General features: G+C 48.9%; 1 protein-coding gene across 1 annotated transcript in view; it reads right to left on the bottom strand.

Annotated features, from left to right (window-relative positions):
* WDR1 (WD repeat domain 1) overlaps nucleotides 1-15,010 on the bottom strand; it is a 277,783-nt gene that overhangs the window by 62,465 nt on the left and 200,308 nt on the right. The gene's annotated exons all lie outside the window — the stretch shown is intronic.

Below are 15,010 nucleotides of genomic sequence, written 5' to 3'. Positions count from 1 at the left end.
GAAAGATAGCAGAAGGATAGAAGAGGAAAAAAGGTTTGTATTTATAAAGCGCTTGTGCCCCTGATGGGGTGTTGAAGCACGCTACTACGGAAATCCATAAAGGATTCATTGTGAATTAGTATCTTGAAATATGAAAGTAATTTGAGTGGTGGATATTATTCAGTTATTTGGAGTGATGAGGATAGCGGAGGGATAGATGGGGAAGAAAGGGTTGCATTCATATAGCGCTTGTATCCCTGATGGGGTGTTGAAGCGCTTTTCTGGTGAGTAGCACGCTACTCCGGAACCCATAAAGTGGAGAGGTGTGGTGCAGCGGCCAGGGCAGCTGACTTCGGAGCACGGAGCACACGGTTCGATCTCCGGCGCCAGCTCAGCACCATGCGTGACTGGGCAAAAGCTCACTTAATTTCCACGACGGCTCCCCAGCGCCTTGAGACCAGTAAGGGTGATTAGTTTGCGCTTTATAAATATGGATTAATTTATTTATAAAGGATTAGTGTTGAAAATTAGTACAGCGAAATATGAAGTAATTTGAGTGATGGATATGTTATTCAGTTATTTGGGTAGGTGGCGGGATAGAAGAGGGAAAGGCAAAGAGGTTTGTATTTATATAGCGCTTGCTACCCATGATGGTGTATTGAAGAGCTTTTTTGGCGAGTAGCATGCTACTCTGGAACCCATAAGGTTTAGTGTTGAATTAGTAAGGTGAAACATGAAATGAATTTGAATAGTAGATATGTTAGTTAATTGGATTGAGAAGGTTTGAGGAGGGGTAGAAAAGGGAAAAAAAAGTTTGCATTTATTAAGCGCTTGTAACCCTGATGGAGTGTTGCAACGCGTTATTGGCGAGTAGCACGCTACTCTGGAACCCATAAAGGATTAGTGGAGAGTTAGAATAGTGGAATATGGAATTTGAGAAGTAAACATGTTAGTCTGGTATTTTGATTGAAAAGCATAGTAAAAGAGGTGTCAGATGATGCAAGGAGGGGTAGAGTAGGAGAGAGTCTAGAAAGGTTTTTTTGGGGGATCATAGTAGTGGTATGGGTTTGGGACGAAGGAGAGAGTGGATGTAGGGGATATAGTGATAGATGTATAGGGTGAGAGCCAGGGTAGTGCATTGGAAAGAGTAGAAGAAAGTAGTTTGAGAGGAGTCAGGAAGTTGGGCTAAAAGATATATTGAGATAAGTATAGGCTGATAAACAGGGTAGTGCATTAGCAATGCCAAATTAGAAGAAAGTGATACATGTATAGATCCATAAGTACATTGAAGTATATAGATTCATAAAGGAGGTAAGTATATGTATATTAAAGATATTGATCGAGGTACAGGATGAGAAATAGGGTAGTGCATTGTATATACTTTTTCAGGAGAAAAGTAACAGACACACAGATCCAAGTACATGGATGCCCAATGGAAGCAAGTACATGTAGACCAAAGATTTTTTTTTAAACATAATTATTCTACAGGTTTATACAAAGCAATACACAAAGATAGGTACATATCTGTAGTGAAAATACATTGTGGGTGGGTATTACTGAATGGGAACATGGGCAGCATTTCTGGCCCTGGTCAAAACCAGTCTTGAACAGGCTCAAACAAGCAATTGCCCTTGTCTTCTCTGCCCTTAGCCTCAACGCACGGGCTGAGACGCCCCAACCCTGGCCTTTTATAGCCCTAGTAATCAGTTGACCCCTCCAGAAAATGGGAATGCTAGCCCTAATGCACAAGTTACTACTTGTGTAACGATATATCTGTAAGAGACATTAGTGATAGATTCCTTACCTTAGAATATCCCCAGGCGTCAGACTGGATCCGGAAACTTTTGCGTAGCAGTACCCTTGCGCGTCGGTAGGCGTCGTCTGCGGCTCCACGTCCATCGTCGGCACCGTGATGACGTCGGAGTACTTAGACGCTGTCTCCGCGTGCTGATGTCAGTTCTTAGACACAGCTTTTCTGCGCCAGAAGCGCAGAGCCATGCCAAAAACCAACACTGGTGCCATGAAACTAGGGCCCTGAAAGGGGATGACCTTAACCCTAGATATCGGTTCGCAGAACGGGGAGGATGGGTGGGTCGGTAAGGAATCCATCACTAACTAATGTCTCTTACAGATATATCGTTACACAAGTAGTAACTTGTGCATCTGAAAGAGACACATTAGTGATAGATTCCTTACCTTAGAATAGATACCCCAGCAATACCAACCCCGTGGTGGTGGGTCTCCGAACCAATAATCACACCAGAAAGTCCTGGAGGACGGAACGGCCAAAGTAGCCATCCCTCCGGACTAGACTGTCCAGGCAATAATGTCGCGCAACGTGTGCAGCGAGGCCCACGTACCTGCCTGGCAAATGTCCTGCAAGGGCACACCTCGGCCCAAGGCAGTTGTAGTTGCTGTGGCTCGAGTGGAGTGAGCCCTCAGCCCAACAGGGGGTTCCTTCTTAGCCAAGGAATAACACGCCTGGATACACAAGATGATCCACCGGGAGATGGTCCGCTTGTGCACCGCTTTCCCTTTCTTAGCGCCTGCGTATCCAACAAAGAGTTGATCATTTATCCGGAACTGTTGTGTGTGATTCAAATAAAATGAGAGCGCACGTTTTGGGTCCAGACGGTGGAGCCGCTCTTCCTCTCTCGAGGGGTGCGGAGGCGGAAAGAAGGTGGGCAGGGTGATGGATTGCCCAATGTGGAAGGCCGTGACTACCTTGGGTAGGAAGGAGGGCCTCGTTCGTAACACAACCTTGTACGGATGGACTGAAAGGAAAGGAGGCTTACAAGATAGAGCCTGGAGCTCACTCACTCTCCTGGCAGAGGTGATGGCTACCAGAAAGGCAGTCTTCAAAGAAAGAAGGCGAAGAGGACAGTTGTGAAGTGGCTCAAAGGGAGAGCACATCAGAAACGTAAGAACCAGGTTCAAGTCCCACTGAGGCTTCACGAAGGGAACAGGAGGGAACGTATGAGTGATGCCCTTCAGGAATCGATTAACGATAGGGGACTTGAACAAAGAAGGTTGATCAGGCAGCCTCAGAAAGGCTGAAAGAGCTGAGAGATAGCCCTCAACAGTGCCCAGAGCAGAGCCCTGCTGGGCAAGAGAGAAGAAAGAGGAGAACCTCAGAAAGAGGGGCATTAAGGGGATCCACAGCCTTTGCTGTGCACCATGCCACACATTTATTCCACCTGCAGGCGTATACCGACTTTGTGGAGGAATGCCTGGCTGCCAGAATGATGTTACAGACTTCAGGAGGCAAGTCAAATGGCCTCAACTGTCGCCGCTCAATCTCCAAGCATGGAGGTGGAGACTGGACAGGTTCGGGTGGAGGACCGTCCCCTGCTGCTGCGACAGAAGGCCCTCCTGAAGAGGCAGACAAACCGGGGGATCGACTGACATACTGAGTAGCTCTGGATACCAGTACCTTCGTGCCCAGTCCGGAGCCACAAGGATGACTTGTGCCCGGTCGCGCCTGATCTTCTTCAGCACTCTGGGCAGAAGTGGTATAGGGGGAAAGGCGTACAAAAGACCGCAACTCCACTCGCGACGAAAAGCGTCTCCGAGCGAGTGCCGCCTTGGAAATTCCAACACGCAGAACTGATGACATTGCGCGTTCTCTTTGGTGGCGAATAGATCTAACCAAGGCTCTCCCCACTGCTGAAAGAGACCTTGCGCCACGTCCGAGTTCAGACGCCATTCGTGATCCATCATGCACCGGCGGCTGAGTTCGTCCGCCCTGGCATTCAGAGAGCCTGCCAGGTGTTGAACCATCAGAGACACTCCCTGATGTTCCAGCCATTGCCAGAGGCGCAGAGCCTCCTGGCAAAGGGTCCACGACCCCACCCTGCCTTGTTTGTTGCAGTACCACATGGCGGTGGTGTTGTCCGTGAACACCTGCACTACACTCCCTCGGACAGACGGGAGGAATGCCTTCAGTGCTAGACGAATCGCCCGCAGCTCCAAAAGGTTGATATGGAGTCGGGACTCCGCGGGAGACCAGAGGCCTCTGATCTCCGCCTCTCCCATGTGGCCTCCCCAGCCCTGGAGGGACGTGTCCGTCACAACTACGTGCTCCGGTTGGGGAAGGGAGAGGGATCTGCTGTTGACCCATTCGCGGTCCGTGAGCCACCACTGCAGCTGTCTCGCAGTGCCCTCCGAGATCAGGACATGGTCGGACAGTTTGCCCTGATGCTGGGCCCACTGAAACTTCAGGTCCCACTGCAGAGCCCGCATCCGCCACCGTGCGTGATGCACCAGAAGGATGCAGGAGGCCATCAGCCCCAGAAGCCGCAGCGTCAACCTGACCGAAACCCGGGATAAAGGCCGGAAGATTGGAATCAGAGCCTGTATATCCCGAATCCGCTGTTCGGGCGGGTAAACCCGAAACTGCGCCGAGTCGAGAACCGCTCCGATGAAAAGGAGCTTCTGATAAGGACACAGGTGTGACTTCGGCACATTGATGGAGAATCCCAGCTGGTGCCCGAGATCCGCCGTAGTCTGGAGGTGGCTGACGACTGTCTGGGGCGAGCCCGCCTTCAACAACCAGTCGTCGAGGTAGGGGGAAGACCGAGACCCCTAACCTGCGCAGATGAGCTGTGACCACCGCCATCACCTTCGTGAACACCCGTGGGGCGCTGGTAAGGCCGAAGGGGAGCACGGTAAACTGAAAGTGCTCGTGGCCTACCGTGAACCGCAGGTAACGCAGATGGGCCGGCAGGACCGGGATGTGGAAATACGCGTCCTGCAAGTCCAACGCTACCATCCAGTCTCCTGGGTCTAGGGCAGCTAAGACCTGAGCCAGAGTCAGCATTTTGAACTTCTCCTTCCGGAGGAAGCCGTTGACGTTCCTCAGATCCAAGATAGGGCGTAGGCCCCCTTTGCGGGTACCAGAAATTAGTGGGAGTAGCAACCACGTCCTACTTCTGGCCCAGGAACGCACTTGATGGCCCCCTTGGCCAAGAGGACCAAAACTTCCTCCTGCAGAAGCCGCAAGTGATCCCCCGATACGCGGTGATGTTGCGGTGGCATGGCTTGAGGAGTCATCTCGAAGGGGAGGGAGTAGCCCCTTCGGACGATCTGCAGCACCCACCTGTCCGAAGTGACAGTGCGTCAGTGAGAGTGGTGATGGCGAACCCTGCCTCCCACTGGCGTCACATGGGCCGAAAAGCACGGACTAGGAGGGTTTAGAGGCGGATGCTGCGGGGGAAGGTGTGGACTGACCTCGCCTGTTTCCCCGACCGCCTCCACGGCGGTTTCCACGGCCGCCGCCGCGCTGGATGATAGTCTGCGGCAAGTGGCTGGCGGCACGTGTGGGGACACCCCTTCCTTGGCCACGAAAGGAGCGAAAGGCACCCGTTTGCTGGCGCGGGGCCGAGAGGCCCAAGGACTTGGCCATAGCCCTGGAGTCCTAAAGCGCTCAAGCGCGTGGTCTGCCTTGTCGCCAAAGAGGCGACGGCCATCGAACAGCATGTCCATCAGAGTGTTCTGGACATCTGCCGAAAAATTGGCAGATCTCAGCCAGGTGTGGCGTCTCACCGCCACCGTCGTAGCCATCACTCTGCCTAGCGAGTCGGTGGTATCCAGCTCACACCTGATCGAATACTTGGCTGCATCTCAGCCCTCCACAAGGGCTTGGCCGAGTTTGGCCCGTACCTCCAACGGGCACTCTGGCAGCACCTCCGCCACCGTCTCCCACAGAGAGTGGGTGTAGCGGCCCAAGAGGCATGCGGTGTTGGAAGACCGCAGTCCCAAACTAAGGGAGGAGAATATCTTTTTACCATAATTCTCATACCTCTTGGATTCCCTGTCCGGCGGAGCCGTCGGGAATGCGGTCTGGGAATTATAACCTGGATGACCAGACACTCTGGGTGGGGTGGGAGGACAGGAAACATGGGTCGCCCGGAGCCGGGCGGTGGCGTCTGGCCACGTTCCCATCTACGGGCGAACCCGTAGCGGGCCTGGACCAAGTGCCCAAAAGAACGTCGGTCAAGGCCTCATTAAAGGGCAGCAGAGGCTCAGCTGAGCATGACTGAGGTTTAAGGACCTCTGTGAGGAGGTTAGTCCTCACGGCCGCGACGGGGAGCTCAAGGCTCAAGGCCTTGGCAGCCCTCGTCAACACCACACCATAGGTTGCCCCCTCCTCCGAAGCCACGGTAGGAGGAGAGACAAAACCAGTGTCTGGAGAGGTGTCCAGGCCACTGGCCTCCCCAATGTCTCCTGCCCAGTCCTGAGACTGACACTCCCTGGTCAGAGGGTCTTCAGACCCCTCCCAATCCTCCTCTTCACCCATCTCCTGAGACTCAGGGTAGTAATTCAATGGGTTCGGTTAGTAGAAGTGGAAATCTCCAAACTGCGTCGGATGCAGCGCCGCTCCGACGTCGGAACCTAAGCAAAGGAGGGGGGGGGGCGAGTCAGAAGAGCGATGAAGTCTCTTCGACTTCTTGTGCTTCTTACCGGACGACGACTTCGACCCAGAGGAGTGGTGCCGACTCCCGGAGCTGTGGAGGTTCCGTCCCCGCGACCTTTCCCTCGACCTCCCGTGGCGCGGGGCCGACTGCCGCAGTTCAAGTCGCCTGCGGGACCGCTCCCGCCTGGCTTTCGAAGACAGGGCCCGGCAGTCGGAGCAGGCCTTGTCGTCATGGTCGACACCTAAACAGGTCAAACACAGGTGGTGGGGGTCCGTGACCGACATCGTGCGGTCGCACTCCTCACAGTGTTTAAAACCGGGCATCCCTGCAGCACCGATCGGAGTCGTTAGACTTCGAGGTATGATCAAAGGAGATCAAAAAGTTAGTCAAAAAGTGACTTTGGGTAACTGCTCTTTCCAGATCTGCGCTGGCTGGCGCGGAAAAAAGAAGAACTGACGTCAGCACACGGAGGGCGGCGTCTAAGTACTCCGACGACGTCATCACGACGCCGACGGACGCGGAGCCGCAGACGACGCCTACCGACGCGCAAGGGTACTGCTACGCAAAAGTTTCCGGATCCAGTCTGACGCCTGGGGATATTCTAAGGTAAGGAATCTATCACTAACGTGTCTCTTTCAGATACTATCCAATCACAACACTACCCCAAAAATCTGGAACCAGTATGAGACCAGGCCCTTACAGACAATTTTAGCCCTAGTCCAAGCAACCAATCAGTTTAAAAAACCCTGATCTCTATGACCAATAGAGGCCCTAGCCCTACCAGTAGTCCCAACCCAAGTCCAAGCAAGCAATAGCACAGGAAGCCCTAGACCCTACTTCCAATAGAAAGCCTAAACCTACTCAGTCCCACACCTAGTCCAGCAACCAATCACACCAGAAGCCCTAATCGCCACTTCCAATTAAAAGCCTAGTCCTAGTCCCAACAATCAATAACACATGGATCCCTAGTCCCTACTTCTAAAAGAAATCCTAATCCTAGTCTTAGTCCCAACCCTACATTGAGTGAATCACAGACCCAGAAACCAATCAGAACCCTCAAATACCCAACCAATGAGGAAAGTAACCCTAATCCAATAGAAACACCAGATACAACCACCAGTCAGTGTGCACATGCACCAAACAATAGCAGACTATATAAGGTCCCAGCTACCTCAGACAAGGTTTTCTGGCCTGGGAGTTGGAAGCTGCTGCTCTATTCAGAAATCTCCTAGGAGACAGATAGGCTCCATACACACTTTGGACTTCTGCAGGTAAGGGCCTAACAAACTTGTCCTTTAACAATACTGTTTGAATAAAACTTTACTCCCTCTCCAGGCCAAAAAACAAGATGCTCAATTGCCATTAAATACAGTTTAAACAGCACACAGCAGATTTCAGCTGTCTCAGAGCACCGTCTGATGTGGAATATCCCTTTTGCTCGGGTGGGGGGGAAGGGGAGGCTGGTTTCAATGACTTGTTACAACACAATTGAGGCTGGGGGTGCACTGCTTAACATACAGGTCTTAGCACAGAGCAAAGGAGAAATTTGGAGGGCAAAACTGGTAGTCACGGGGAATGAGGGGGGAAAAACTACAGAGTTTGGACTGCAAATCCCACAATTCAACAGGTTAAACGGAAGGAGTCACGGGCAGGAAAAACCACAAGTTTAAGCACAAAACAGATAAATTATGCAATCACAGGCAGGTTAAAACTACAATTTTAAACTAACAACCACAGACAAAGACAGGTAAAAAAGGATGATGCAATCACAGGTACGGAAAATAGTTTTTTTTAGAGCAGAGACATGTTATGTGTTATGTTACTTCAGTTTGTATAGCGCCAACTCACCCATTGGTCTCAAGACGCTTTAGACCAAGGAAAACAACAATTCTACCAACCAGAAGGGAAATAAGAGAACATGAGGTTAAATGGGGCCAAGGGCTTCCCTAAACAAAATTGTTTTCAGCTGCTTTCTGAAATGTAGAAGATTGGCCTCTTTACGAAGGTCTGGCAGCTTGTTCCACAACTGTGGAATCTGTATGGAAAAGGATCTTCCGCCCTTTGTCATTTTAAAACGAGGGCAGACCAGCAACTGAGCATCAGAAGATCTGAGTGATCGTTTAGGGTTATAAGGCCTCAGACGATCCTTTATGTAGACAGGTGCTTGTCCATATATTGCTTTATGTGCTATACACAAGCTCTTAAACTCCACCCTCTGCTTCACAGGAAGCCAGTGAAGCCTGGGCAATAAGGGGGAGGCATGAGTTCTACTGGGAAGCTTGAAAATTAAACGCGTCGCGTCGTTCATGACAACCTGCAATCTATTAATCAGATTATTTGGCAGGCCTAAGTAAAGGACGTTACCATAGCCCAGTCGTGATATAATTGTGGCTGAAACCACCGTACGAAGCATAGACTGGGAGAGAAGAGGAACTAGCTTACGCAGCTGCCTAATGAGGCCGATGCAGGTTCCAACCACCGTAGAAATCTGGGCTGCCATTGATAGTTCCCGGTCAATTTTTATGCCAAGACTTAACATTTGCTGCTGGTGTTTGAGTAGGACCAAGTTCTTGCGGCCAGTATAGATCACCCCAAGGTGATGTACCAGTAGACACCACCAAAACTTCCGTCTTTTCGGGATTGATTTTCAATAAGTTGGCAGTCATCCAACTGACTGTGTACCTGAGGACCTCTTGCACATGGGCCTGAGCTACAGTAGAGTTCTCAATACTAAGTAGCAACTGAGTGTCGTCTGCGTAGTTAAACACTCGACAACCCATGTGCACTAAGGACTCAAAGGTTGTAGGTAAAGATTGAAAAGTAGTGGGGATAGTGCTGAGCCCTGCGGGACTCCACACTCCACCATAACTACATCGGAAAGACCATCTCCCTGCTGAATCCTCTGTCGTCTCCCTGTTAGGAAGGATTCTAGCCACTTGTATGCCGCGCCCTTTATTCCAGATCTGGCCAATCTGTCCTAGAGCAGGTCATGGCTGACAGTATCAAATGCCGCTGACAGATCTAAAAGTATCAGGGCACTTGGTTTCTTACTGTCAGCCATGCCTCTAAGCTCATCCAGCACCGAGAGCATCACTAACTCGGTGCTATGGTGTGCCCGAAAACCTGCCTGACGTCCGTGGAGTAGATTGTGAGACTCCAGAAAAGCAGAGAGATCTTGCAGCACATGTTCCACAATTTTAGATACAAATGGTAATTGGGAGATCGGTCTGTAGTTTTTTAGATTAGCTGAGTCCGCTCCCGGTTTTTTGATCAGAGGTCTAACCCGAGCCTCCTTAAGACTAGATGGAAGATAGCCCTTCGACAATGACATATTGAGAAAGGAGACGATATGATTTTCCAGGATGGGACGCGCCATCCGGAAGACCCTGTGGGGACAGGGGTCAGCTGGTGAACCTGATTTGATGGTATTCATCAGTTGCTCAAGCTTTGTGGAATCGATCTCGGGAAAGCTTGAGATGATACAATCTTGACTAATTTCAGCATTCTGCGATGGATAAACACACTTACTGTGTTGTTTTTGATCTCAGAGAGAATAGTTTCCACTTTCTCTAAGAAATACTGTTGGAAAGTGTTAGTCGATCTTTGTATCAGTATTGACCGTTTCTTTCTCAATTCTGTCAAGATGAAAAGTTTTTCTGAACATTATGCGCCTGCTTTATTCGGGTGTTAAAGTATTCTGCTTTGGCTGCCAGAATCAGTTTCTTATAAGCGTTTAATGTATTTTTGTAGTATTCACGATCAGTTTCCTCCTTTGTCTTCCTTCAATTCCTTTCCACACGACGAAGCTCTTTTTTATGTTCTCTCAAAGGAGGAGTAAACCACGGTGCACCTTTCCCCAGCCCTTTTACTTTTTGTAGCCTCCCCGGGGCTATCTGATCGATCGCTTGAGTTAGATTCGGAGTTAAATTCAAGTAATCCTGGTCTAGATTGCCGCTGAGAGGGTTGATGCGCTGTGGAAGAGTGTCTGTCAAGGTTTGTAGATCAACCTTTTTCCATTGGCGAACTTTCTTCATTTCTGGAGCTTGGGTTATAGGTTTCCCATTGATAGGGATAGCATAATTGATCAAGTAATGGTCCGACCAAACGCAGGGTAAGACTTCTTGAATGGTCACTTCAGGAGCCGAGGTCCAAACGAGGTCAAGCGTGTGCCCTCTGTTATGCGTGGGACCTTCTACCAGCTGCTTCAAGCCAATTGAAGACATAAAGAACTCCAATTGTCGAGATACCGAGTCTTTAGAAATTTTCTCCCAGTGTAGATTAAAGTCACTGGTTACCACCACCTTTTGGTATCTGGTACAGATATCTGATATAATGGGGGCAAAAAGATCATTAAATGCTAGCGTAGCGTTAGGGGGCCGATAGATTGTAAGGATCACAAAACATGAATTATTAAAAACCACCTTTACTCCAAGTAGATCTGCCACATCCACCGATTCCGCAATTAGATTTTCAACTCTCAAGTACTTCTTATATAAGATTGCAACTCCTCCACCTCGAGAGATGTTGGCGCGATTTTGCCAGACAGCATCATATTCTTTAGGGAGAGCTGCTATGATGTCCGGTACTGAATTTTTATCTAACCATGTTTCAGTTAGAGTTAAAATATCTATATCTCCTTCTTGCAGAAGGGTTAATATTTCGAGATGGTGCTTGTGGAGAGATAGTGTATTCAAACTCACGACCTTCAATAAAGGCTGACTTAAATTGGACCTCGCCTTAAGGGGTTTTAGAATATGTATATCTTTTAACTTGCCGATAATACTCGGACTTAACCTCACCTCATTAGATTGTAACCGATGCAGAGTATCCGAAAAGTACGTGATACTCAGACCATGAGTCCTGGCCCCTGGGCCCGTCCGTGCACAGACGGGCTGGATTCTGGCGTGACTCCGGCGTGCTCACGCTGCGCACAGCCATGGCTGCTTTAACTACCTTTCAGGGTTCTCACCGCCTAGCACGCTGCCCTGAATGGCGCTGCCGTGTAGAAATTATCCCCAAGATGGCACTGCCTGAATACTACCGAGGGAAGAAGGTGATTACTCAATTATGGAGCAAGTGAGGGGCGCTAAAAGCAAGGTAAAACTAAAGCAAGTAGAAAATAAAATACAAAACGGGTCTTTTAAAATTAGTCACGAGTTCAAGGCTGTTAGCTACTAATGCGCTGCTGATCTAAGCGCTGTGCGAGAATAATGGGTCTTGCCTGGTCAAAGGTAAAACATCACTACTCTGCCTCCTTACCACTTCCTGGACTCTGCTCACTGTAAACTGGGGCCCATGTAGGCTGCAGCTCACAAGACTGAGGGGCTGTAGATGAGCAGCCCACCAAAGGAGCAGGTGGGTCAGGTAATCAGTTTGAATTGGAGGACTTCACAAGTTGGTGGATTAAAGCCTAATTCTATCAGACATTTAAAGACCATAGCTAGGACTCCGCCTATGCGTCCCGCCCTATCCACCCTCTGAATGGAGTAGTTGGTCAGGATTGCATCTACCAGGTGGGGTCCTGAAGCGTTATTGGCCCTGGTTTCAGTGAGGAGGAACCAGTCTGGTTCACGGTTAGCTAAGAGGATGGCAAACTCCAGCTTATGCTTGATGAGGGAGTGAGCCTTAAGGAGAAAGCCTTTATAACTCTTCTGTACCAGGGCTTAGTTTCTCAGGATTATTGACTGATTTCTTTACGACGAGCAGTCTGTGCAGATTGTGGCATAGAGGCATCCTGTACCCTCAGGAGGGGCACATGTGTTGCTGCTGGTCATATAGCGTCTGGAAGGGGAAGGTGGTACACAAGAGAGGTTTCCTGTTAGCCTTTAGTTGAGTAGATTCTCTCTAGAGTAGGGGAGTCTGAATACCGGTTACCTGCTGCCCTAGCAATGACTTGCTGAACAGAAATGGCATCTTTTGCAAGGGGGCTGGGGGAGGGAGCAGGATTTAGATATGGATTGTTGGGGATAAGGAGATCTATGTTGTATGCATCCCATGGATCAGGATACCCTAATAGCTCATGTAAACCCCCCATTGTCTGTACCCGGTGAGCAGGGATGTGAAGAATCAAGTTGAAAAGTGGTGGGGACGGAGGTGGTAGTGGCAAGGGTGGTGGTGAAGGTGGTGGTAGAGACTGGTGTGCAGGACTCATGGCTTCATCTTTCATCTTCCTTTTTTGAGGAACAGGAATATCTAGTGCTGCTAAGGTTTAGAAACTTTCAAGTCCACCATTTTCAGTGCCAAGGCTTTCGTTGTGCAAACAAGTGTTTTTTTCAGCACAGACGTGGATGGGGTCGGTTGCTGGCTCGATCCTGAAAATCACTCTAGGTCCGAGGTCTAAGCCAAAGGCTTCTATTTGGTATCAGTTTTCGGTAGCAGGTGTCCGAAACAGTCTTTCGGATCGGACCATGGCCAGAAGGCAGTGTTGGTTCAGCGACCTCTGTGAGAATGTTTGGAGGCCTGCTTGGGCACTGAAGCCGGGGCTGAGGCCAGAGTATTCACGCATTGACCAGATGGAAGGCTACTTCTCTCCATATTGTCCTCCACGTTGGAGCTGGAGCTTTCAGCAAGGGAGAAGATGCCCCTCTTTGTCATCTCATCTATTGCTGGCTTCTCCTGGCCATGCTCTTCGCCAAAAATGTCAGAAGTGCCATCTCCAATTCAGCAAGACATTTCCATTAGACAAGCCCTTCTATCCTGCAGGGTTTTTTGGATCTGAAAGGACTTGCAAGTGTTGATCAGTGTGCGGATATTTTGCGTGGCAACACAGGCAAAATATGAAGGATGTGCGTTCCATCAGAAAGGGATCTACAATGGAAACGAGTACATGTGTGAGTAGGTCAGAGACAGGAGGCACCCGCAGGATGGTCGGTCGAAGGCTGAACTGACGAAACTCAAGAGCAGAAAAGAAAAGCGCAATCGAAAATAATACCGTAGAATATAGTAAAGAACCAAAGAAAATCGTACCAAACTGAGTCGAAATATGTAGCAGGGGCACACATGTCCTTAGCAAACGGCGGAGAGAAAACTATTTAACAAAAGGAGCCAATACCCATGCACAATATCACAGAGAGGAGTCACTCGGTCTCGGGATTCCAAAGACTTGTTCTTAGAAAAACAACTTAAACAACTCTAAACCGAGCACTAGATGGCAGGAGTATGCAGAGCATATGTATCGACAGCCACAAACGTTTATTGAAAAAAAAAAACGTAACGTAAAAATAAAATAAACTAAAGACCTTTCTATGAAGTCTTACCAGTTCCTAGAGACTAAAGCAAACTAATTTGAGAGGGCTTATGTTTTGATGAAAGTGGTGGGATTGATTTTGGCCAACGTTCCACATTTGGGTGTGGAAACTGTTCTGGTGCAAAAACATCAGTCCAGTGAACTTGTGCAATGGGGTTGAAATCCAGCATGGCCACAGGATGTCAGATACACCGAGATAATACCTTAGTAAAACTGAGGTTTTGAGGAAAAAACGTCTAGACAAATAGTGCAAGCATGTCAGATGCAAATTGGACCACCCCTCAGTAAATTGTCTTTCAATTAATTTCCCAGAAAAGACTACTTCGAGTGTAAGGCTTGAAACAACTGTGCAATCACTGCTGCAAAAACGAACAAGCTAAGAGTTTCATACCTCATTTAGTCTGGCAGGGAAGGTGAAGAAAGCTCTGATTTGGACAAGGCATTTCTCCAATAGGATATGCTTTTGTCATTCTTTGAGAGATGCTGCTGGGATCTTTTCGGTCCTCAGCATTGAAGCCTGCTAAAGTACAGATTTGTGTTAAGGCAGTTTTAACCAAATGTTTTTTCGGCGAGGATAGCCAAGTATGTAGCGAATGTTATTTTGCCCTATCTATTCTTCAGTACTTTTGGTTTGAGATAGTTCACAATCTCATCATTTCGCAAGTTTTGCTTGGGTATCTATTCAAAAGATGAGGAATCCTAGGCTAGACAGAGTCTCAATCAAGAAGAGCATTACCAAAGGTAAGCTAACTCGTTTGTCTGATTGAGACTTCTAATGGCAGATTCCTCACCTTTTGAATAGAAACCCAAGCAATATCTCCCAAGTGGTGGGTCCGCGAACTGACTTAAACGAGTAGTCCTGAACAACTAACCTGGCAAAATGCTCTTGGCTGCCTACGCAGCTTTTCAGACAATAGTGCCCTGTAAACATATAGATGGACTCCCTCATAGCGGGCTGCCAGATGTCCAGAACAGGCACCCCATCGGCCGAGGTAGTGGTACCAGCCTTTGCTCTAGTCAAATAAGCCTTCAGAAGGCTGCTTTTTGGCAAATATATAGCAGAGAAAGATCCAGCCCAAGATGGTCCCTTTCTTTGCTCCAGTGAACTAGATATAGAGTTGACTGTACACTGATGCAGTTTGGTGCGGTCAGTAGAGAAGCTGTGGGCTCTTTTCGGATCCACCCGGTGAAGCTTTTTCTTCTCCTTAGAGGGATGAGGTAGAGAAAAGAACGCCCAAAGGGTGATATCTGATCAACAAGAACTGGAGTTACCATCTTCAGAAGGAAGTAAGTACATGCCTGGAGAACTACGTTTTCCAAGTAGAATACAGTGTAAGGATGGTTAACAGAAAGAGAGGGTAAGGAGTCT

Source organism: Lissotriton vulgaris, chromosome 3_2, assembly GCF_964263255.1.
Source record: "Lissotriton vulgaris chromosome 3_2, aLisVul1.2, whole genome shotgun sequence".
NCBI lineage: Eukaryota > Metazoa > Chordata > Amphibia > Caudata > Salamandridae > Lissotriton > Lissotriton vulgaris.
This window is presented reverse-complemented; position numbering and strand designations above follow the sequence as displayed.